This window comes from Corapipo altera, unplaced genomic scaffold (genome assembly GCF_003945725.1).
Source record: "Corapipo altera isolate COAL_440 unplaced genomic scaffold, ASM394572v1 343, whole genome shotgun sequence".
Classification (NCBI taxonomy): Eukaryota; Metazoa; Chordata; class Aves; order Passeriformes; family Pipridae; genus Corapipo; species Corapipo altera.
The window spans coordinates 3,097,874-3,122,504 of NW_020884913.1; the positions used below are offsets into that span (position 1 = coordinate 3,097,874).

The window sequence follows — 24,631 nt, forward strand, 5'->3', positions numbered from 1 at the left end:
ACCTCCTTTGGAGACTCTATTAAAATCCGTGGCCTAGAATTTGCAGGAGGGATTATGTGCGTGAAGGGTGAGTCAAGATTTTGGAGTGAGCTAATGCAAGTGACACCCACTTCTCAAACTGCCTCTGAAAACACTTACTGCCAGCGTGTGCTGCCAAAGACAAGAGTTCTAGTGAGTATTTGCTGGCTGTCATTGGCCTCAGATAAATCCGTTGGGAGGGGAATAGTGGAGGAGTCAATCAGAAGATAACACTGAGTAAAGCTCAGTTGCATAACACAACAAGAAGTCAAATTTAACCAAAGCTGAACATATGTCTGAGTACCAGGGGCACAGTCAGAAGTGTGATGGCTCAGTCAGAATCTAAAGAGAGTCATATTTGAGAACGACACACAGGAACAAGATCTGACAAATACCTCGTGTGATTGAGTTGGTTGTGTTGTTATGCTGCTCTTGGGTGACCTTTTTAATTCAACTGAAATGATATCTGTCCTGAGCGTTTGCAGAACGTTGTAGATTGGTGACAGCATCCCACTGATATGCTGAGGTACAAGAAGACTTGCTAAAAGCCAAGTTGAGGTAAATATTTCCCTGCAGAAATCTGTCTGTTGGTACAGTGAGTGCAGCATTTGCAGGAAGCATCCGTGTGTGTGTGTGTTCAGCTGATCAGGGAATTTCAGGCACTGAGGTTGTTGTAGAAGCACAGAGCAGGCTCAGATCTCCAGGGTCACGTGTGTTGTAGAGTTGATCCTTGTGTGTGTGACAAAAGCCCAGCAATTGCTACTCCCAACTTGGCTGCTGGATATCCAGGAAACCTTGACAAGCATTTGTTTATTTCTGCTTCCCTTTGAAAATTCCAACTTTTCAGCAGTTGTATGAAGTCCTCTACTTCTGCTGTGCACCATTTGTATGAGAAAAAAAAAGAAGTATCCAGGAAAACCTGAACACATGGCAGCTCTAGGCAAATAAAATACCATTGTCAGCACACTTAGTCCTGGCACCTTCAGCAGAATTCCCTTTTTTCCTGGTACTGACAGTAGCATTCTGGTGAAGCCCTCAGGACTTGCAGGAGAGGAAGAGCTGGATCAGGGCTGGCTGCACAGCAGTGGATTTTTCAGCTCTGCCCTTTCCCAGAGCTTCCCAAGGAAGTCAGTACATGCAGGCACTGGCTCTGTGGAAAGGGTGGAGAGCTCAGTCACTTACCCAGCGCCTGCCAGGGGAACTGCAGGGACAAACTAGTCTGGTCCTGCACCAGCTTGGCAGCCGCTTGCAGAGGAACACAAGCTTCCTGCAGGAGCAGAAAGGCACCACTCGGCAGCTATAAGACAAAGTTGTCAAAGCAGCTACAGAGTGGGGGGTTCTGCCAGACTTGGTGGGATTCTTCAGCTGCATTTACCTTTCTAAGTGTTTTGAGTCCTTCACCTGGGAGATGCTATAAAACCACAAGGCATTAATAGCACAGAATATACAATAAAAAGCTAAACAATGTAAACCACATGCAATTTAAGTGGGAAAAGAATTGTGTGCATACTCTCTGCAATTGCCTGGGCCCTAAGATGGAGTAAATTGCCGAGTAAAGGCTGTGGAATACGGATCATAAACTTGAATTTCACTGCAAAACTCTCAGGGCAGTGATCTGACCAACATTATAAAATGTGAGAAGTGATTTTAGGAGCCTCTGTTTTGATGAGAGGGATTTTGGAATTGCCTTTCAAAGGTCGGCTGCACAGCGTTTTCAGAGGATCAGGCGCCAGGATTGCTCTTCTCTTTTGTAAACCCCCTGATGTTTCTTGTGTGCTGGCACTGCACCTCGCTGGGGGAGACTTTGTTTCACAATGGGATATTTGGGCACTGTGGTAATGGGAACTTGGAAAAACTCAGAAGGGCTTTCGTGCCGAGACACAGCTTATCTTCTCTGCACAGCACAAGGGAGGATTCCAGATCTTTTCTTCTGCTTCTTACCTTCAAGAGATTTATGGCAAACATCTTCTGAGAAGATCCCAGGGAAAGAAATGTCCATCCTCCCTGTATTTTCTGTCTTACCTGCAACATCTGGAAGATAATTCACCTGCAGGTGGTCGGTCAGGCTGGCTGTGCTGTGGCTGGCAATGCCACCCAGATCCCTGGGCACCACCCCAGTGTGCTCTCTGCTGCCCATATAGACCTGGATTTTGCAGACCAAGAGCTAAAACCCAAAAAATAGGCTTGCAAAGTTTCTGTAGTGGATTGCTGGTGGAAAAACTTGTCATTGCCCAGTGCTTGTGCACGGGACAGCTCTTGCAACCAGAGTGTTCTGGAGTGCAATGTCTCTCTGATCCATTTTGGGGGACCTTGGGACTGCATGGGAGGTACAGATGAGAAAAGCTGCTCAGACAAAGCCTTTGTGGTTGTACTTAAAAATGATCATTAGATATTTTTAATGGGGAACAGATTTTCCCTTCTCCCTGTGTGGTTTGGTGGGGTCGGGAGAGCCTGTGGTGCTGGCACTCTGCCTGGGGTGAGCAGAAAGGACCTCGCAGGCCTTCGCTCAGGGCTCGGGGTCCTGCAGGTCTGGACCTTCTCCCCATTCCAGCCACCTGTCCCTCACATCTGGTTTGGTGACAGGGCCTGCTCGTGGACCAGACACTGCCCAAACAGAGGGGCTGATTTCCCATCCCAGCAGAAAAGTGCTTTCGGGAGGAGAGCTGGGGGGCACAGGGTGGCTGTTCCAGCCCCATGGAGCTCTGCAGAGGAGATCCTGGAGGGAATGGCCAGGGGAGGTGCTGGTGGAGGTGCTGCCATGGGAAGGGCCCAGGTGCCTGGCCCTGAGCCTGGCCTTGGGGAGCACGGTGCAGTTACCTGTGGGATCAGGAGAGGAGGGTGGCAGGAGCTCCACAGGCTGTGCCAGCACGGGAAGCTCCCTGTGCTCAGCCTCCCCCAGCACCTCTGCAGTGCTGGGCTGGACAAGGATTTGAACCTGTGTTTAAAGACTTGCCTGCAGTGCCCTTGCTGAGGGAAAGGTGTTCTGAGGAACACCAGTCTCATGCCGTGTTTCATCCAGGGCACAAACCACCAAAAGGGGAGGGGACTTCATTAGGGCTAGAAAACACTGATTTAGGAAATTTCAGATGCCCGGGGACAGCTGCAGAGCTTTCAAACGGCTCCAGGGAAGGCTTGCAGAGATTCAGACAGACACGAGGGGAGGAGGGAGGCCAGGGCAGGGCCGGGGAGCTCCTGTCACCTGTCCCCTGTCCCCGGGGCTGCTCTGCCGCGGGAGGCACGGGAGCTGTGGGGCCCGGCCGTGCCTGTGCTCGGGCTGTGGCTCAGCTCCAGCCCTCTGAGCTTCTCCTTGGCGCTCGACGAGGTCACTCTGCGGCTCCCCTGCACCCCCACTCGTTATTAATGGCACACCTGGTGCCAAGAAGGATCTTTTCCATTCTTAATCTGTGATTAACAAGGTTGTTAAAGTCATTCTCAGCTCTGCTGAAACCGAGCAGAATTTTATGTGACATAGTGTAGTGGGTAAAGGCTCTGTTTGAAGTAGTCTTTAATCTTAGTTCTAGGATTAAGTCATATGTAAACAGTCACATTTTATCGGCTTGGCTACAGAGTAATATATTTGTTAGTCTAATTTTAGCAACTTGCAGGTAATTCAATATTATTTGAAAGAGGTTATATAGGAGTGAGCAGGTCTAATTTTCCACCGGTAGAACAAGGAAAGGAGTCCTCTGGTCCTGCAAAAGGCCTTGCCTGTTATGGATAGCTCATGAATTTTAGAAAAGCTATTCCAAATGTGTGAAAAAGCAGCGTGACTGCATGTGGGGCTTTGCAGGACCAAGGCCTGCCATTGTGTTTTTTTGGCAGTGCTGTTTGACATTGCAGTACATTTTTGTAAGTGCTCGTGTTGCATCTATTTTTACTGCATTGTGTAATTAGACTTTTAGGACAGAGCTGTAACTACTGAACATCGGGAATCCCAGTGGAAGAGACAAGCTGTATTTTCCTTAGAACTAGAGGAGGATGTAGCTGTGGTACCTCTGTGGCAATTTCGTGGCCATTCAAAGGTGGGGAGTGATCCTTGTGAACATAATTATTAGATTAGCCTTTACTGTAGTACTTGATTTTCCCTACTGGAAAAATGTTTTTACACTGGAAGTCTGAAAGATGTTCCCACGTGCAGTCTGATGTGCAGGATGTGGAACTGTTTGCACGAAGGCATTTCAATGGGATTTCTGAGTGAGCTTGGATATGGTTTTATTGCTGCCTGGTGCTAACAGCTGAAGTAGGTTACAGGAGAAAAGGGGCTGAAAGTTGATTGGCAGTGAGTGATTGTACCTAAAATTGAGCTCTGGCCAGGAATATTTGACAAATCGAGACTCTCCTCTCCTTACAGCACCCGGCATTTCCAGGTGGTTTTGATGGGAGTAGGGGGCTCTCAAAGGCTCTATTTCCTATTCCTTTCCTATTAGACTTTGTAGGGTCTAACTGGAAACGGCCTGTGCCTGCCTTAGCTCCCCTTTAAAAGGCCTTACTGTGTCAGGGGGGAATTTCACCCATAAGTGCTGAGCTTTTGTTTTCCTATTGGGAAATTCAGGCTGAGTAAATGCCAAAGAAAGCTTAAAATTTCCCCCTGCTTTTCTGCCCAGCCTCTTGCATGTTTGAGTATTGGTGTCCAGATCAGTATGAACTCATGCTGGTAGCTGAGATTCCCCTTAAAGGATCAAAGCTGTATGGTGTAAAGCAGGAATGCCTTTATTTGGGTAAAATTGATCTAAAAATTACAACAGTTGGTGGAGTTCCTGGCCATACACATCCCAGTCCTTCACAGAGGCAATGCTTGCAGGAAACATTCCCGCTTTTTTTTGCAGCTGACTGAAGATACCTCATTATCTGCCTGACTGGCATATCTGCACTTGGTAAGGATTTGAGTTTAAAACAATTTAAGGAATACTCTGAACTCGTAACCTGCCAGGACTCTCGCTGGGTTTGTGTGCTTGGGAAATCTGGATACCAGGGCAGGAAAGGCAAATATGAGAAGAATAATGCGACTCAGTCGACTGTGAAATCCTTGTAGGAACAGGTGTAATTGGGATCATAAACATTTGTGAGATGTTTTACTGCCAGCTTTAATCCCTACAGAGGGGAATATTTAGGAGTAGGAGAACGAATGTGGAAGTGACTTCAAAGGCTGAGTTCAAAGGTGAGGAACACAAACCTCGGGTCTGGCCAACGAGCAGCTGAGCACTGAGGGGGCTGTGGCTCTCTTTGGTCCATCATTCTGCTCCAGGTTGGTGCACCTGTGATTCCAGGAATCCCTAGTGGTGGTGGTTGCCCCAGCCACTGTCCTCCCCAGCATGACCTTGTGTTTTCCCATTAGTCCCCTTTCTTTAACAGGGTAACACAAACTCTGTAACAAATCAAACAAAACCCAGGAGGGGAAAAACTGAAGAGCAGAATTTTGCAGCTGTGGCTGCACTGTCTGTGCTAGGGAAAGGGGTGCTGGGCTGGGGTGGCTCTTTGTGGAGGGGGCACTGAGAAAATAGAAGAAAAAGGTCATATTTCCTCCTGCCTCGTGGAGGGCACAGAGCTTTCCCTCAGTGAATGCACAGGAAATGTAAAAGCAGGCAAGGGGCTGAGAACTGCGTAAGGAGGTTTGGTAGGGCCTGAAAGTCCTTCCTGTGCTCAGGGCCAACGTCAGGAGCAAAATGCCATTTGTGTTCCACGGGAGCTCAGGTTTGCACAGCTCCTTGCAAAGGCCTCTCTGCCAGGAGAATTCTTCCCACTGCCATTAAGGAAACACAACTCATTGGTGATTTCAAAGAGGGAAAACAAGAAGCTGTAAAGACAAGCGTGTAGGAAGTGCTATCGAGTGATAAGGAAACCACGAGGGTAAATCAAAGCCTGAGGAGGAAGGATATGAAGGGGCACACAAGTATAAATCTTTCTGAACCGATGGAGGAGCTGGTGGGGCCTTTAGAGGGATGTGAATGGAGAGTCAGTGGTTGGGGTTGCTGAGGAGCTGAATGAATTCCTTGACTTGATAAGCAAGGGAGAGCAGCTAAAGGTCACATAGTCTATGGAGAACAGGGAAACACAGTGGTTTTCTATGTGGGGAGACAGAGAAGGCATATTATTTAAAAGTTTCATGTGTGTAACCCAAGCAGACAGTTGGGAAATTAAAACTATTAAAATTGACAAGTCACCAATTTTAGATTAACTGCAACCTACAATTCCTGGACTTGGTTTCTGGCCTTGGTGTTTGAGAGGTCCCTGGGAGAGCAGTGGTGTCTGAGGAAGGAGACACAGAAAGCATTGTCTCCTTATTTAAGAAAAAAAAAAAGAAATCAAGCAAGTTGTAGAGAAAATAAAGTAGATATTACTAAAGGGCAAGCAGCAGGCAATGCTGGAGAGCCATTTGGTAGCCAGTGGAGTGGCCCTCAATACCCAGTGGTCACATTTCTGATACCTGTACTTTAAAAAGGCCGAATGGGCATTAAAGTAGCACCAGCTACCACAAAGGTCTGGTTTTGGAGAGAGCTGTGAGGTGTTGCAGTACTGACTGAGCAATGCAATGCCTGGGGCTGCACAGGTTCCCTCAGAGCAGCCTGCACACCAACATCTTCCCAATTCCCCAGTTCCAGAGAAAACAGCAAACACATTCCAGTCCTAATGTCATGAATTTTTAGACTTTAAGAGTTAAAGATTTTAGAGCTCAAGTGCCAATAATCTACTGTGTTTTACATCCACTCTGTGCTACTTGTCACCAGCCGGAGCAGTGGCAGACAACAAGTTTGGTCAAACTGGTGCTTCCAGCTGCCCTGATCCCTTGGGATAATGCTCCCGCCACACTGAGACATGGGATGGGGCAGGATGGAGCTCTGTGCTCAGGTGTCTTCATCATGGTCAGAACTATTGCACCATGGACTTGATTGGATGGTGGGTCTGAGCCTGACAGACCCTCTTTCTCCCATATGCAGTGGGATCCCATCCTGTAGATGCTGTGCTGACAGCACAGGACCCTTGTCGGGTTATTTTAGCTAAGCCACTGTTTCCCAACCTTATTTTTATTTATGGAGTTCTAAACATTTGGCACTGCAGGTTTGAACCTTTTTACAGCAAACCCAAGCCCATTGACTCTCTCTTTGCTCAGGTAAATCCTTAGAAGCTTTTCCCAGACCTACAGAAAGAGTCTGTGTGCCCAAAGGGACCACTGGTTAATGAAGCGATTGCTGCTCAGAGCCTTTGATTTTCATAAGCTGTGTGAAGATGGAGAGAAGCAAAGGGAGAAGGATCCAGTACCACAAGCTCTTCTCACCTTCAAGAAACCAGGAATACCCTCTCTTTAGAGGAGAATTTCAATAGAGTTCCTAAGACTCATGTCCCACTAAAGAGCAGAGGCACAAGGCTCCTCTTGTGAGGTGTCAAGTTACCCAGGAGACAGACTGAGCAACTGAGAAATGTTGCAAGTTTTTGGAAAAGAGATTTATATATAAATGTGTTACGGGAAAAAACATCTCTGGTAATACACATGGTAATTCTTCTGTCTGACTTTGTTTGCTATCTTTCTTTCTTTATTGTTTTCGAAGATTTAAAGGAATTTAATTAAAAAGGCAGTTTAACTACCCTCTTCTTTCCAGATAACAAACACTAAAATAAAATGAAGTGAAATACTGGAGAGCCTGCTTTATACCCCTTTTAAAACTGAACACAAAAGCCAAATGAGATCATCGGGTTTATCGGGCAAGCTGTTTCCAAGAAAGATGAGGAAGCTCTCCTGCCACTGCACAAGGAACAGCTGAACTTTCACCTCAGAAGTCATGGTCAGTTCTCATCATTCATCCTTGGGGAGGATAAATCCAAAGTGGAACTCAGAAGGGGATGGGGACAGTGATGCTTACAAGGAGTGACCAGAGGAGTGTGGGTCGTTCGGAGCAGGGGAGCTGGAGCGAGGGCGCTGCTTTCTGTAGATGCCGCAGAAGGAAGGATGTTGTAGAAATAAAAGGAAATCTTCGGTTGACAGAATGATTATGAACTGCCATGCCCCACACAAGATTGGAATGAGGAGGTGCTCCCGGGTCTCCCGGGGCGGGAGCAGGGAGCACAGCCCGGTGTCAGATGTCTGTCTGAGCCTCTGACCAGCAAGAAGGTCTCCATCTAAATCAACAAGAGCTCTCCAGACTTCGAACCATGGCGGGAGGGTATTTTTAGAAGGCAATCAATCAGTGGTGACTGTTCAAGTTCAGACAAGTCAAACACAGCCTGCAAAGTTACACAGAAGCACTGTGTGTCCTGGAAGGGTTGGTGAGCCTGCTTATCCAACAAGCTGTGCCAAATCCATGAGCTACCAGAGCTTAGTTCTTTTTGGAGAGATAGCTATAAGAAGTGTAAACAGATTGTGGATTGTAAAACACACACTTTTTTAATTGAAGCAATAAATTGCAGTTTGGGCTTCCAGAGAAACCTTCTTTCAAGGTGCTAAAATTGTTTTCCAAACCTGAACAAAGCTCTCAGTTGAGGGTTTTTCATCTTGGCCTTTTTTGCGGGTGAGGAAATTGAGACACAGAAGCATTTAGGGGCTACCAGGGTCCCACAGAATCTCTGAAGAATCCAGCTTGTCTCCAGGCATGTGCTGCACTGCAACAGGACTGGAAGAAGAAAACAAACACCTGTGCCCTAGCATTCCCCTTCACACTCTGCTCAGCTGAAACAGCAATGATGGGGTTAGGTCAGCCTTGGGATTCGAGTGCCAGAGGCAAGAGGGTGACATTTTGGGGGTTCTGCTACAAGGCAGCAGCATCTGAAGCCCTTGTAGATCCTTTTTCAAAGAACAGGAGCTGGAGTTCACTAACACTGAGCACAAGGAAGAGCTGATCCTTGCAGGATGCTCAGGATGCTATTCTAGTGTATGTGGATGAAATAAAATAATAATAATGAATCATCTCCATGAAAAATGCCAGCAAAGCCTGGACTCAGGCTGAACCTCTAAAACCAGACACCAACAAGTCAGTACCCAGATTAGAAAATGCTGATGTTCTGATTTTCAAAATCTCAGTTTATTTAGCTTGAAGATGGGTCTGGTGTTTTCTGTTGTCACTGACCATGGAGAAAGGAACCTGTGGCTTTTCTGTGCTGCTTCTTGTCCTTCCCTCCATCACTGCAGAGCTCCCCACTGGAGGCTTTACACAGCTGCACAAAATGTAGTGCACGATCTCATTCTCAGATTGGGCTGAACTCATATGTTCAGTGCCAGCTGGAGTTTTGCTGATGCGTCAAAAATATATTTTAAGAAGGTTTCTCTATAATTATTACATTATAGCTACTGCTGGGTAGCTCAGAGTATAGTAAACAATTGCCACACTTGTTAGAGGTCATGAATACAGACAAACATTCCTCCCTGTGAGGTCTGCTGTTAAATAATAACTGCTCGTTTCATGGTGTAGGGGGAGTGAATGCCCTCGAAGGGACGTGCTGACATTGCCCAAGCCAGTGATCCAGTTCCTGTCATTTACACCCCTTTCTCCAAGCTGCTCCACCCGGGAACAATGGATGTGCTGAGGGACAGCGCTTGCCCTGCTGCACCACCTCTTGTGCCTGGATCCTCCTGCTGTTCCCTCCATTGCCCATTTTGCAGTGGCACTCAGGCACCCTCCTCACCTGGAGTTTGGGGTGACGGGCAGGCGAGTGAGGAAAGCTGTGAATGTGACAACTGTGCAGGGCCCAGCTCCAGCAGGGTTGGCAGGAGACGTTCAGGCACACTGAGGTTGTTAAGGAACGTTTTCATGAGCAGCAGGTCTAATGAGCAGCGTTCACCCGTGTGGCGTCTCCTCTGTCTGATGTGCAGGGAGCCTTTTCCTCAGGGAATACTAATGGTGTCTGTACCCTCATCTGTCACCTCCAGAGCACCTCTGGGAGCTTCAGAGCTCTGAGAGATCCTCTCTTCTGCCATGTTGAAATTGTCTGACACATTCAAGAACTACTCACACACACACAAACACACATCACATGTAAAGCTTTGTTTCCTTAGGAATTCCAGGCTTTAGAACAGTCACTTCGCCCTTTGCCCAAACAGAACGTGCAGTTGTGGTTTTCATGGTGCACAAGAAATGTGAGGATGCAGCTGTGCCTCAGATCAGTTAATAAAATGGGCAGATTAAAGATCCCAGGGCCTCAGGAGTCCTGTATCAAGGCCAAACAGAAACCAAGAAATCTGACTGAGCTGCAAAAGCTGGGCTGGAGCAGCGAGCACCAGCCTGGGGAGGTGACAGACATGTCATTTCTGACATCTCTCAGTCCCTCCCTGTGGTGTTGGTGGGATCTGACCTTTATTATATGGTCAAAAGAAAATGATGGAAAAACATGACAAGTGTAAGAACTCAGTCTGGAAGGGGCTCAGCAGGGATGTGTAGGGCATGTTTGCAGCATTTCAAAGTCTTTCTAGAGCCACTTACTGGAGGGAAAGAGGAGACGACATCTTCCATGTTGCTGCAGGCAGCAACTCTTGGTCAACGCCACTAAAAGCAGAGCCAGGCTGCATGTGGTGGGGCAAAGACAGTCAGAACTGTGCTTTAACTGTTGTCTGACTGACATGGGGAGTGATCCCTAGGCATGGCATCCCTAGTCTTGCTCCCCAGCAGAGCTGGCAGTGAGGCAGAGCCACTGCAGAGCCCAGGGGCTGTGTGGTGCCAGCTGGGCTGCTGTGGCACACCAGGGGTTAGGCTAAGACTAACCTGAGACTAAACCCTGAGGAGAGAAACAGGCCTTGAGGTTTGCAAAGGACTGCAGAGGTGGAGGAGAAGCAGCCATGAACAAGCAGTGGAAGAGCTGAAACGCGCTGAATGAGCCACAGCAGCATAGGAAGGTGTGCTGTGAGGTGAATTAGGATTGGAAGATGACCAATTAATGTCAGCATCTGTGACAATCCAGTCAGTATTGGCAGCCTGAGAGGCTGACTAAGTCCCAGCTGCTGCCACTGGAGTGGTGACATCTCCATTGCCAGTGTTTGCTCCCTGTGCATCTCTCTCTGTGCCTGCTGCGATCCAGGGGGCTGGGGACAGATGGCACATGATCTGCAAACCTGGACAGGGAAAACACAGTGGGATGCAGAGATCTCTTTAATGATGGTTTATATAGATGGGAGAGGGATATGAAGCTGAAGATGAACATTTGTTGCTTCTGGGGAGATTTCACTGAAGGAAAACTCTGACAGGAGCTTCAGTTTTGGGAGCTCAGTACTTCTGAATTGTCACTTTGCACCAGAGTGAGATATCTGCCCCCACTTCTTCCCTCAGCAGCCACCCTGGCACTGGGGAAGGAGCCAACCTCAGACACAGATTTGACACTTCCCTGACTTGTGGTCACCACTGGGCCCTCCACCCCTTCAAACACTCTCCATATTCACGGAGAAGAGGATGATTGAAGGAGGGAATGGCAGTCTCCATACTCAGCCCCCTGGCTTTTTTTGGTTTGCATTGCAAACTCCGTGTTGTTTTAATGTAGTTCCTTGTATTTAATGCGTTTTTATTGCTTTCTCTAATAACACTGACTGAGCACTAAGAGCCAAATTAAACAAGCCGTGCCAATAAGCCAAACATTTCACTCCAACCAGCAAAGAGGATGCCTCTTACCCCTACTCAAGCTTAGACATGTGGATGAAGGACCTCACTGCTCATCGGGGAGAACAAAGCAGAAGCTGCTGTGGTGCAGGGCAGAGCTGGGCAGAGCTGGGCAGAGCTGGGCAGTGTCCCTGGAGCAGGTCTGAGGCTGCCCTGAGCTCCCTTCCCACACGTGCTGCTGTTATCACCCTGGGTCTCGGGGTGGAAGTCGGACAAGGTAAAGGCTGGTTGTTCTCAAGGTCGTAACGTGGCATCTTGGTCTCACAGGCTTTATGAAGCTGGGTCTTGTTTTCCTGGGGCTGTAAGCACCTCTAAACCCCTCTGACTTCAGTGGGAGCTGAAGTTCATATTCTGCATTGCTGAAAGCCTTTCCATGCAATTAAAAGACAACCCCAAACCTCCTCCTCTGCTGCTGATCAGTGGTGTGGTGTTGATGTAAGTGGAGTTTCACTTACACCAGCTGGGTAGCTGGCATTTTCATCGGGCTTTTTTTCTAATTCCCTCTGTCTTTTGCACAATATTCCTGAAGGTTTTTTTCTCTGTTTGCTCTTCCCCAACAAGCCCCAGCCTTCATCTCTGTCCTCTTAGCGCTGCTTCCTGTTGTTCTCTGTGATCTCCCTTGTTCCATCTTTCTTCTCTTCTCTGGTTTCCTCCCTTTCATTTTAGCCCTTTTTTGTTCACACTGGCTCAGCCCATCCTCCCCAGGGGGAAGCATATCTCTTTCATTCCCCTGTCTCTGTTTCCCTCCCAGCCCCACAGCTGTTCCCTCTCTTTCCCATTCCTTCAGGCTCCTCTCCTGCTCACAGCACCATCCACTGCCTTCTCTTTTTCCTTTCCCTGTCCAGCCCCTTTCCTCCATCACTGGAGGTCAACAACAGAAAACAGAAAATGAACCAGGAGGGGGATGTTACAGCCAAGAATGATTTTGCCTGCTAGATGCCAAGTATTGTCTCACCAGGGTTAGTCCAGGCTGCTTTCATCTGGCTGGGCAAGCTGAACCCACCAGGCTCGAGCACTGACACAGCTTATGGTGTTTCAGGCCACACAATCTGTCATTACACCTGAGAAATTCAAGCTTGAAAGCCCAAAGCTCTGCAGTGGGGATGAGGTGGAATGTACACTTCATTTCCAACTTCCTTTCCCTCCCTCCCTCCCACCATGTGCTGCACTTTCCCAGCTAAGCACCAGCATCTGTAGCCGCCGCTGTCTGTGCTCTGGCCCATGTAATTGTGTGTTCTCTAGTTCTGCTCAGTCACAAGTAATCATGGACCTGCAATCTCAGCTGGGACAGAAAATGATCTAACAAGTTGGCTCGTGTGTGATTACAGAAGATACATTCTGCCACGAATTTGTTCTGCCACTGTTTTGTGCTCCTAAGTGGAAGGCCCTGGGGGAACCGACGAACACGAGAGGGGGAGGCTGGTCTGTGGCACAGGTCTGTCTGTTGGTCTGGGGGAATTAAACACAGCTTCCAGTGCAGAGAGCTTCTCACTCTAGAGGGAGTTGGGCTGCACTGTGTTATCTGCCTCAGAAACCATCTGACCTGCCTCAGGCATCTCTTTATGGATGTAGGGAATTATGGAACCTGGAGAGGGAACCTGATCTGTCAGCAGGTGAGCGAAAACCGAATGCACCCACGGCCACCCGCATGCAACCAGAAGGACTAAGACCCCATAGCTGCCTTTTCACTCCCTCACCGGCTGTGACTGCATCTCCTGCCCCTTCCCCCTCTCCCTGTAATCCCTGACTCAGGCTTTGCCTTCTGCAGCAACAAAGAAAATGTCATCAAAACCCTCCTTACACTGCTGCAGCGGGAGGCTGCGATAGCCACAGTCACGGCTGGGGAATGAGCGGAGCAGTGCCGACTGTCTGTGCCATTATTGTTCTCTGCTGCAAGCTGGAAGCAACTGAGAGAACTCACAGTCCTTCTGGAATGATCCCCCCAGGACCTGGGCAAACCTTCAGTGTTGTGGGGTGTGCACAATAGTCAGGCCTGGCAGTTTGATGCGTGACGATGCCGACAGGATCACCTGGATCCAGGGTCAATATCCAGCCCTTCCACAGCGATTACTCAGCAGTGATGGACATCCCGACTGTGTTTGAAAAAACAAGTAAAGAAATGAAGGGGATATGTGAACTTGCAGGGCCAATGCAGGGTATGCTGAAAGGGAAAACAATGTGGTGATTGCCCCGGGTCAGACCCTCCTGGGGACTGTTAAACAGCTCCTTAGAGGGCTCCCCTTGTCAGGGTTTGGGACAATCAGAGGGTGTTTCCTCTGGGAGCAGAGATCTGCTCTCACAATCTCCAACCCTGATTCAGAGCACGCTGGTACCTCAGCGTGTCGCAGACATCACAGGTGATGACTTTGAGATGCCCACCAGCATTTTCAGGGGTGGGAACACACAGAAGTGAGACGAAAAAAAACCTCTAAGATCACTGTGAGGTGGCATTACCCCTTCCTAATGGAGGTGATGGAATTAAAAAGTTAAGTTATGCCATGCAAACTGTCCATCTCTGAACATACCATAATGTCCCTCTGCCAAGCTCTGTGGCCCATGAAAATGCCCACTCTGCTCACAGTATTTGTTTCAGCTTTTGATAAATCATCTGTTACAGCCTGTTGAACATTTTAAAGCATTTCTTGCTAATGGATTTTTACAATGTGGTTTAAGGAATGATGTTATTAATAAATGTAACTGCACTGAATAGTAATTTGATAAAGATGAAAGAGGCATTTATAGATTCCACTTCCCTTTCAGCTGTTGCTAGGAATTTTCACTCCTTCAGAATATATTGAGTTTAATCTTGATTTCTTTTTGTTAAAACCAGGCTATTATATTCTGAGTCTATAAAGAGAATGTCAGTGGGGTTGGACCAGTTGTGAAGTCCCCTGTGGTGGTGAAAACCCAGTTCTTCTCAGCACATCAGAGAGGTTTCCTTGCTGTGAGAGGAAGCCAGACTGGCCCAGGTGTCCCATGCAGCACTAGTGGAAAAGTATAAAGGCAGTTTGGCACTGGGGGAAGGGTTTTTTGAAAGATGATTAATCAATCTTAATATTGATGGAAACATGAAAAGGAAATAATTTGTCCATGCTTGATAGCCAATTTTTGCTAATGGGCTGCTCTCCACTACACTTTCATTGCAATGACTGAAGTGCTTCGTTGTGTATAAATTAATTAGGGACTTGCATCCCAGCACTGAACAGTGAGTGATTGGCTCCAGTGAAACAGGAAATGTGGAATGTCTAAGGCCTGGTATCTGCCACAAAAATGGCTCTGTAAACACTTGTGGCACACAATAATAGGAAGCACTGTGAGTTATGTTGGGAGTGCATCATAAAATTATCATAGGGCTAAACAAGGGCAACTGTGAGGAGGAATGTTAGCAGAAAAAATGGGAACCGTTTTCTGAGAAGAGAACTTTGCTTTATTAGCAGAGACTGATGTCTTGAGCACAGGAGACAGGTATTAATCACGGGAAGGGATTTGTTTGCAAAATTAGCAGAAAGCTGGTTCTCTTGACAAATGAGAAAAAAATTTATTTCCTTTTTCTGGATTGAACATCCAGTTAAAGATCTGTCACATCCACATGCAGAACCAGAAAGGAGCAAAGGCAGCATGAAGCTGGAGAGAGCTGAGACGAGGATTCTGCTCCTGCCTCTCTCAGTTCCCGCGATGTGACATTGTACAGCTCCTTCTGTGTTCTGTGGCTCTTCCACAGCTCCCACCCTCTGTGTGTTTTCTTTGTTAGCTCTTTTCAAGAGCAGAGAATTTCTCATTCCCTGTGTTAGTGCTGCGTGTAACTGCTCCAGATGCTATGGTGATATCATCAGACTAATAGCTCGTCTGCCACCCAGCTCATTCCCTCCGCTCATTCTTCTGCCAGGCTGCACAGCCTTGTGAATAGGCAGCTAAGAGATCACTCTATAAAGCACTAATATGGATCTGCCTCTTATAAATCAGGGGCAAGTTCAATGAAATTCAGCAGGAATAAAATGGATACTTGTTATAGAGGAACCGGGACGTTCTGTACAAAATACACAAACAGTGCTTACAATAAAGTTTATAACTTGAGACAAGAAAATGGTGTGAGATCTCGACTACGTCTTGCACTAGAATCCTCTCTGGGGATGACTGCTTCACATTATAATAGTTCTATTTTTCTGGACTACTTTCCTTGCAGAGCAGGCTATAAATAATCATTATTGGTATTGCAAGGAGGCAGTGGGTTCCTGAACAACCATGACTGAATTCTTAATTTGTCAGTTACTGATACAATGCATCTGTTTTTCTAATTATTTTAATGACGCTTTATATGCAAAGGAAAGAATACAAAATTACTTAGGGCTTTGGGTTGGTTTTTTTTTTTCTAAATTCCCAGAGCAACTGGAGGACAGCTGGACAGCCTACCTGTGTGCTTGTAAATCCTGGGTCTGGATGGTGACACTGAGGGGTGTTCCGTGTGTAGGGTTGAGCACTGTCAGCCCTTTGCCCCCAGCTACTCTGCAGACAATACCAGTATCTTACCAGCATCCCACGGGGCACATCTTATTACTGGAGGAAGATTCTCAGCAATGAAAATGCAGTTTTATCCTTCTCAAAGTGCCCCTTGCCAAAGTCAGCCAGGCATCCAGAAGCACTTACTCTGAGTGAGGCGTTGTTAATATTCCGCTAACTCGCTCAGCGTCAGGCAGACACAGGCTTTCCTGGGATTTCAGCTTCCATCGTGTCCAGGAGTTGCTGCCTCCGTTTCCTTGGGCCCAGCCATGCCTTCATGGACATCCAGGGCTCTAATTTCACTGAATTCAGTGGACCTACAAGATCAGGGATTGCTGCAGGAGGAGGGTGAGTCAGGCCTGTGGCAGTGTCCCCCTGGTTTCAGTGGGCAGGGCTGTGGTCTCTGGCCCGTAGGTCTCGAGAGCAGGGTGCTCTCATGACTGTTTTCAGGGGCCCAGCTCAGTCAGTCCTATAGGAGGGAGCACAGCTCCCTGACTTGGGATGCTGGATGCTGACGGGTGGCCCGAAACATAGTTGTGGCCAAATTGAGCTTATTTCCTCTTGCAGATCCAGCCCAAAGAGCTCCTGATGCAGTCCTGCTCCTCCTCTGCCTCTCCCCAAAGGAATGCAGGTCTTGACCACACACAGTGCCCGTACAGGACCTCTGCCTTGAACTTCGTGCCTCAGGCTTCAGCTTTGTGGGCCCTTAGACGGCCCTTGTGCAGCTGCCTCGGGCCACACACAGTCACAGGTCTCTGCTGGAGCTGAGGGGCACAGAGCTGGCACGGGCTGTGTGAACACCCCTGCTCTGCAAACAGGTGAGCACAACCCACTGAGCACTGTGGCTCAGCACTGGCCTTGAGCAGGACGTGTGTGTGCAGCTGGCCTGGTCTCAGGAGGCAGAGGTGACCTGCAGCCCCTCCTCAGCTCCCACACACAGCACCAACAGCCTTGTCCTGCAGTGCTGGCAGGGCTGTGCTCACTGTGGGACCGGCACAGACGGCTGTGTTTCTGATTTGGTGTCCCCGATAGGTGATGTGCTAAAGTCTGGGATTGCCGGAGTCAGACCCACCACAAACTGAGAACAACACTGTGGAACATCGGTGTCTCCCCGCCCTGAGCGATCCTAGCTGGAAAGGCTTTCCAGGACAAATGGAAATGTGGCCCCTGGACTTGTTATTACTATTACTAAAAAGCCTCAGGCATCCAGGCTCTGGCCTGTTTGGCCAGTTTTTCTGTGCTTCTGAGGATGCTCTGCTCCTTTTCACTCGAAAGCAAAAGCAGCTTTGTGCCCAACAGGCAATAGAGTTTTCTCCTGTTCTTTGTTGGGCTCCTCTACTGCCTTCCCCTGCAAAGGGGGAGCAAAGGGTTGGTGCAGCCTGTGGGTTTAACTGGACACCACCCCTTTAATGTGGAGTTGTGTTTTTCTCTCAAGGCCAAAAATAAATGCTACTGAAGGACTAAACAGACGTGAAAAGAAGGCTTGGACACTTGGAAGACAAGACTGCTTTGTGTTTCCCAAAGCAAAGAGCCTGTTCACAAGGAGGTTACTTTTTTAGACAAACACGAGTCCTGTGACCCCGCCAAGGTCAGTAGGTGCCCAGCAGAGCAATGGGCAGTCAAAGCAGATGTGCTCTGGGAGAGGGGCATATTTTTCTTCAACTGCAGAGTATTTTCCAGTGTATTCATGGAAAGGAGAAAAATTTGCTTTTCTCTGTCATTTCATCTCTTTCTGTGGGGCTTGAACATGCACCAGTTTGCCAGTGGAAGAGCTTCCATCTCTGCAGGATGGCAGCATGGCCTCAGTGCTGTGGTGGTGTCACTCACACTGTGCTGCTGCTGTCCTGCAGCTCAGAAAGCAGGTGAAACAAGGATGTGTCCATGGGCAGGATCCCAGAGCGAGTCTCAAGGGAGCAGGGAAAGTCAGTGGGTGGGTGACCAACTGCTGAGCTTCAAATCCCACTCTGAGTACAGGTAACCTACCTGACAGTGATTTTTAAAGGTGCTCAGGTGACAAGTACGTTTCTGTGAAGTGTTCTGAGGGCTTGGCTCCTCTTTTCTAACACTGACCTGTATGGCCAGTCTCAGCTAAGCCCGCCCTAAGCGTGTCTGCGACAGGTCAATCCACAGCCTGGATTGTGCTTTGCTTTCTTGAAGAAACTAGACAAAATTCAAAGCAAATAGCTTGGCACAGGCACCTGGCATTCAGGTGAGCAAGGTTTGACTGCTGCAGTGATCTCAGTGGGGTTAGGAAGCTTTGTACTTCACCTCCGTGCACTTAGCTCATACAGTGGAGTATCTTCTGAAGTGTTATCTTTAGGCTCTTTATGTCTCAGTTGTCCTTCAATGAAAATCTAGTTAATCCTGAGAAGGGTTACAGTGCCTCACACACACAAGAAAGGCAAGTGAAGTTCTTTCAGTCTCTAAAGTGCTGAGCTCTGAGTCATCCAGAGCCTCTGAAGACCCTGGTTAAGAAAGAGGAGCTTTTAAAGGTACCTCATTAGGGCTGAATCTCCAGCACTGTCTGTAGTCACACACCAAACATTCATCTCAAAAAGGACAAATGTTGAGAAATTAAGGGAACTAATGAGTGGAACCAACGGCACTGAGGAGCTGAGGAGTTGAATGTGATGGAAACTGGATTCCAAAACTGGTTGGAACATGCAGGAGGACGAACCCTGAAGGGAAACACTCTGAAACCAGTGGGATAAATAAGCAGCCCCAAACACACGCGGAGTCAGCTGAGCGCAGGCAAGGGCTGGGTAGAAGGTGTGGGCAGCAATGGGCTGTTCAGTTCACGTGCAGCCAGGGATGAGACCAGACATCTGGAGGGGAGCACTGCAGGGGAGGACCCCCTGCCCCTGCCCATCACCCTCCCAGGGCTGACTGAACTGACGGAACTGCTCGTGCAGCAGGTCCTGAAGAGCCGCTGTGCCGGTGAAGTGCTCAGCCCTGCAGTTCCCCACCTGCTTTAGGAGCTGCTCTGTCATCTTTGCCACGAGGGTGGCACTGGAGCAGAGCGGTGGGGCGAGACTGGAGGCACTGTTTGCCTCAGTCATCCCGTTTTAATTTGCTGAGGTCAGAAAATGTAGGGGTAGAATGAGAAATGTCAGTAATGAAGTTGTGAATCAGACTTTGAAGAGGAAATGAAACAGATGGCAGAAGGTTTCAGCTCGATAAATACAGAAGAGGAAAAGAGGAGAAATGTGGTCATTATGTAGTGAGAATGGGGTTGAGATTAGACCAGGTCCAAAATGAACTGAAACCACTTTGCCTGCATTTTCAGTAGAGATGATCATATTGAACAGCAGGGCAAAGACAGGATTTCTAGTAGGCACATACTTAAAGGGAATGAAAATTATCACATGTAAGACGGAAGGAAAAGCTTAAAGAATTCCATGTGCTCAGATCAAGGTGCACTGGCAGATTTCCACCCCAGGATTTGGGAAAGAACTGGCACATTAAAGGAGCTCAGCTTAACCTCATATTTCTCTTTGATGACTGATTTTTTTTCCTAGACAAATGAAATACAGGTGATTTTACTCTATCCAGACTTGAGTCAAGAATCTGATATTACACCACATGGGAAATTACTAGTTGAAGTTGAGAAGATGGGGATTAGTGTGGATGGCAAATGCAGAACTGCTGGGGTAAAGGACAGGGAGCTCTGTGGGAAGGAGAAATGCAGGACAGAGGCAGTTAGAAAGTGGAATTCTTCAAGGGTCAGTCTTGAGCAGGTCTTACTTGTTCTGTTAATGGCTCTGGCACAGCTGTAGGAACGTCAAAAAGAAATTTGCTGACGACACAGGCTTTGCTGATACAGAGAGGGATCAGAACATCAACTGAATGACAGAATTTGAGATAGATTAGACAAAGCATAAAGACCTGCAGTTAAAAATTAATAACTAGAATATCATGTTACTCACTTGAGAATGACAAAAGCAGGGTGGTGGAAAAAAAAACATACAGAGAATTACTTGCTCTGAGGGATAAGTGTGAGCCACCGATCTGATATGGAAAGGCAAACACAGTCCTAGAAGATACAGGTTCACTCATGTTCAAGGAAGATTAGCAGGTACAGAGAAGGGCACTGAGGATGATCAGAGGGTTTAGAACAAGAGGAGACTAGAAGAGCTTCATTTGTTTAGCTTCTCAAAACAAAGACTAGAGCAGATAGGATTGTTTTCAGTAAATACATCTGATAGGTGAAGATCAGAGGAAAAAGAGAATTGTTTAAACCAAATTACGATGCTGGCACAAGAACAAATGATATTAAGGCTGAAAATTTAAAATGAAGTGTTGGAATAGCCTGCCAAAAAGCATGATGTGATGTAATTGGTTGTGATAGTGGGAGACTGCATCAGTAATCCAGAGCCCTGTGTTCCTAGAAACGTGCAGCAGACAGGATTTTGGCAAAGTGGGCACTGGCCTCTAACAAGGAGGAGGAGCCCTGCACTGCCTGTGCAAGCAGGGAAAACGTAACTGGCCAGTCATCAGCTCTGGAAATGGGGGAAAAAAAAGAGGCTTTTATTTCAACAGCTAAAGCGAGGTCCTTCCTTCCTTCTCCCCTATGAGAACTGGCAAACTCAGCTCTTTAATGGTACAAGCTCATCTCAGCCTTGCCTATAAATAGATAAATGAGATTCCTCCTGTCCCAGTGAGTAATTCTGACATCCTCCCGCTGCCTCGCAGAGAGCTGAGTCACAGGCACTCTGCACTCCAGTCCCTGCATTACTTACATGGTCTCAAAGGAAATTTTAACACATCCAGTGAATCATCAGGGATTGGATCATGTTTAAAGTTATTCCATTGGCATTTCCCTTCCATTGTAGCAAGTCTGCCAACACCTAAAACTTTAGCTAATCTGGACTCAAAATGCATTGAGGAAATAGCATGTTGACATACACAGCTACTAATAAAAATAATGAAAAAGGTCCATTTAAATTTGCATTAGTAAACAAGTGATCCTTAGTGGATTCCTTTAGTGCTTTGGACCTGCTAATTTTGTCAGACTCTTCCTTGTTTTGTAGCTGCTTATTTAAAGGAACTCGAAGTTTGAAATGTTTAATATTCAGTCGTTAGGCCCCTAATTTAATCTCCTGCAGGTTTCTTGCCAAAATATTATTTGCACTGAGATGAAGCTTGCAGCCCCGTGCTCGTTCTCTCACAGAGACACACACATTCCTGCTCTTACCCATGGTAAAAATAAAATGTCTGCAAAGCAGAGACAAAACCAGAGCAGAGACAAAACCAGGGCAGTGTTAAGAACAAAAAGAGGGGCTCCAGCTGGGGCATTTCCACTGTCTCCTTGCCTTGTCCCAGGTGGCACAGTGTGCCCTCATCAGCCCAGAAGCAACACAGCATTTGAAATCAGAGCATGTCTCTCTCAGAAAACATCTGGAAGAGTGGAAAATTGTCCAGCAGAATTTGGGGGCTGTGAAACAAATACAGAAATATTTCTCTCTGTTGGTTTCCTGGCTTGCCTTTGATATCTTCAAACTGGTTGGGACGTTTCACTCATTATTACCAGACTCTCTGTTTCAGCGAGCGAGAAATGCTAACATTTGCTGCTTTGCTGCTGTGTTTGGTGTTCTTAGGCCTAAAACCTGGTTTGTTCTTTTGCTACCCCTAGGAAATCTGTGTCTTAAATAACATTTTTCTAGTACCTTTTCATCAAGCAGTTCCCCGCCTGTGCATAGATTGTTAACAAGCGTTTGTTCAACACATTCCAGCGTGAGCTGCAGTCGCTCCATGAGATACTTCTGCTGTGAGGCTTGTTGGGTTATTTATCAGCCCAGCACAGCCTTCACTGCCAGTTTGCTGCCAGCTGTTAACTATACAATAGCATTGGGAACAAAATCAGTTCTGCCTCTGCCAGCGGAATTGGACATAATTCAGCTACCTGTTGACAAATGATGATTTGTTTAACAGCATAAACTATAATATTTTTGTAGCTGACAGTTTTCACCCTCCTCTGCAGCTGGAAAAACCTGAGGAATTCCCAGAAGCTCCTCGTTTGTGTCTTTTTCAGGTTGTTCTTACAGCAATGCCTTGTATTGTCTCTGTGCAGGAAAAGAGACCCTTAATGTGCAAACCAGTGGTGTCAGCACGGGGCTGGAACGGGGAATTCCTTGGAGCCACTCGGGGCTCCTTCCTGCAGCAGCAAATCCCACCACACATTTGGGCCATGGGGATGCTCCAGGACAAGCCAGAGGCCTGCAAACAAGCCAGCATTTCCGTGAAGCATTAATCCCCCTGTGCAGGGCCAGGGGTGGGAACGGGGCGAGGGTGCACTCTGTCCCAGCACACACATGGTTCCTATCTAAGCTGTGCTTCAGCTGGATCTTTCCCACTAACCCATCCTCCTTTAACACCTTGGACTCATTTACTGCGGGGTGTTTAGCAGCACAAATCAATTAAGTGCTGCAGAAACCCACTGAGACAGACAGAGTTTCCTATCTCTGGTTCAGCTGGGGTGGGAGGCACGCAGAGGTTAAGCCTGTGCTTTTTGCCACACAGGGAGAGAGGGTGGAGTGTGGAGCAGCCCCCAGATCACCTTCTGTGTGGGGTTCAGCCCTCCCCAGAACCCTCAGAGCCCGCTCACAGCTGCTCCTGGAGCTCTGGGGAGCATCCCCTCTGGCATCAAATAATCAGGGAGCTGGACAGTGCCAGCCCTGCAGCCATACCCCACTGAGACTGGCTGGGAGGGATTGCTAAAGGGGCTGAGCTGGTCTTGAGCTGCCCAGCTGTGTCCTGTAATGGGGACAGGATAGAGTCAGGATCTCCCCCTCACCTCCATGTGTCCCACAGGATTCTCCATCAGGAGAAAGCCACTACTCAGTGGTTTAGCTGCCACTGCCCAGAGGGACGTGCAGGGGTTTAAGAAGCAGCAGAGTCACAAAATGTGAACATGAATAGAGAAAAAATGAGTAGCTTTAAAATAATCATTTGGTTGGTCTTGTTCCAACTGCAGCACCAGCCCAGCATGCCAAGGAGAGCTCGGGGAACCTCCTTCCATGGGAACACGGCTGCAGGGATGCAGCACTGCTCCCTGGTCCAGGTTGGGTTAGAGCTACTTACACACAGCACACGCTTCAGACGTAGGAGATAATCATTCAAGCCACCAGACATAACTGATCCACAGGAAGGATGATAAAAGCCAACCAACCAGTTCCTGCTCGTGCCTTTAAACAGAGCTCGGCCCAGCAGCATGTCAGGAGTGTCTCTCAGGAGGGCCAGACTCTGGAGGACATGTCCTCAGCTCACAGAGAGACCATTAATCAAGAGTGTGCCTTCATCCCTGGCTATTTTAATCACTGGTGAAATACACAGGCAGTTCCCACTCCTAAAAATGGTATTTGACTCCAATGCACATGATTTCCTTTGGCTTCCTTTCCCCAGTTAAGCGCGAGCTGTAAGTACTTTGAAGTCCACACGCTGGGATCCACAGATTTGCTTCTCATCCGTCATGGAGCAAAAGCCTTGGTACTACACACAGCACAAGATCCGTGGCACCAGGCATAAATATCAGAATGTTCTGTAACTGGGATGTGGGGACCGTGGAACCTCTGTAGTGCCAACAGACTGGTGGGCAAAACCTGTCCTGTGTAATGGCACTGGGCCCCACTGGGTCACTGGTCCTTTTCTGTTCCACTTCATTGTGTGATGACTGAAAATGCCTCTTGGATATGCTGGCTCTAATTAGGATGTCAGTCTGCTGTGGGAGAAGTGAATGAATCAGCAGAAGTGGAAGTAGGAGTATATTTGCAGGTAGGCTGCAGGAACCACTAAGTCTTTAATTTTTCCTTTAAGAATGCTGGGCAAAAGTCACAGGAAGTTTAAGGAGAAAACAAATTGCTCCTCCACAGATTCAGGAGCACAGTGAATCCTTGTACCACTCAGCTTCTCTCATGAGGCAGGTGAGCAGCCTGAGGGTGTTCAGAGGAAACTTCATCACCTTAAAGCTTAAAGAACCAATCTGAGTTTACAGGCAGAATAAGTGAAGTTTACAGGAATATGAACTTAAAAGTACAGAGGAGGTTTTGCAGGTACATGAGTCATCAGAGACCCCTTCAGGTTGTGTCACACTTAGTCAGGTCATGGGCACCATGACAAAAAGCCAAGAGGACAACTGACAATGATAATGTGGGATTTGACTCATTACACCCAACTGTGTTATTTACCTAGAATACCATGAATTTTTTTCCTTCTCTCTTTAATAGTCAGGAAACAGCCTGGGGGGGGGGTTTCTTATTTTTTTTTCTTTTTTTCCCTTAAGGTGCATCTAAAGCAGCATCAGCCTCAGTAAAGAGAGGACTTGCTGACTGCCAGCCTTCCAGGTTAAGAGACAAACCCTGCTCCAATGACATAAAGTTTTTGAGCTCCATGTTGCAGAGAAAGGCACAGTCACACTGCCCTAGATCAGCTGATGAGTTTGTGGCCCAGGGGAAGTCTGCTCACTTTGCTGGGGGGTTGGTTTGGTTTTTTTCCTCTTTAAAAAGTACCAAATATCAAGCTTTGAAGCCCAACACAAACTGGGCACCAGA

The 24,631-nt window shown here is 47.6% G+C and overlaps 1 protein-coding gene across 1 annotated transcript in view; it reads left to right on the forward strand.

Moving 5' to 3' along the window:
* COPRS (coordinator of PRMT5 and differentiation stimulator) overlaps nt 1–16,752 on the forward strand; it is a 137,906-nt gene extending 121,154 nt beyond the window's left edge. The window contains exon 5 of the mRNA XM_027654492.1: nt 16,653–16,752. The gene's annotated coding sequence lies outside the window, so the exon portion shown is untranslated. The remainder of the gene's footprint in view (nt 1–16,652) is intronic.
* The last annotated feature ends 7,879 nt before the right edge of the window (nt 16,753–24,631 follow it).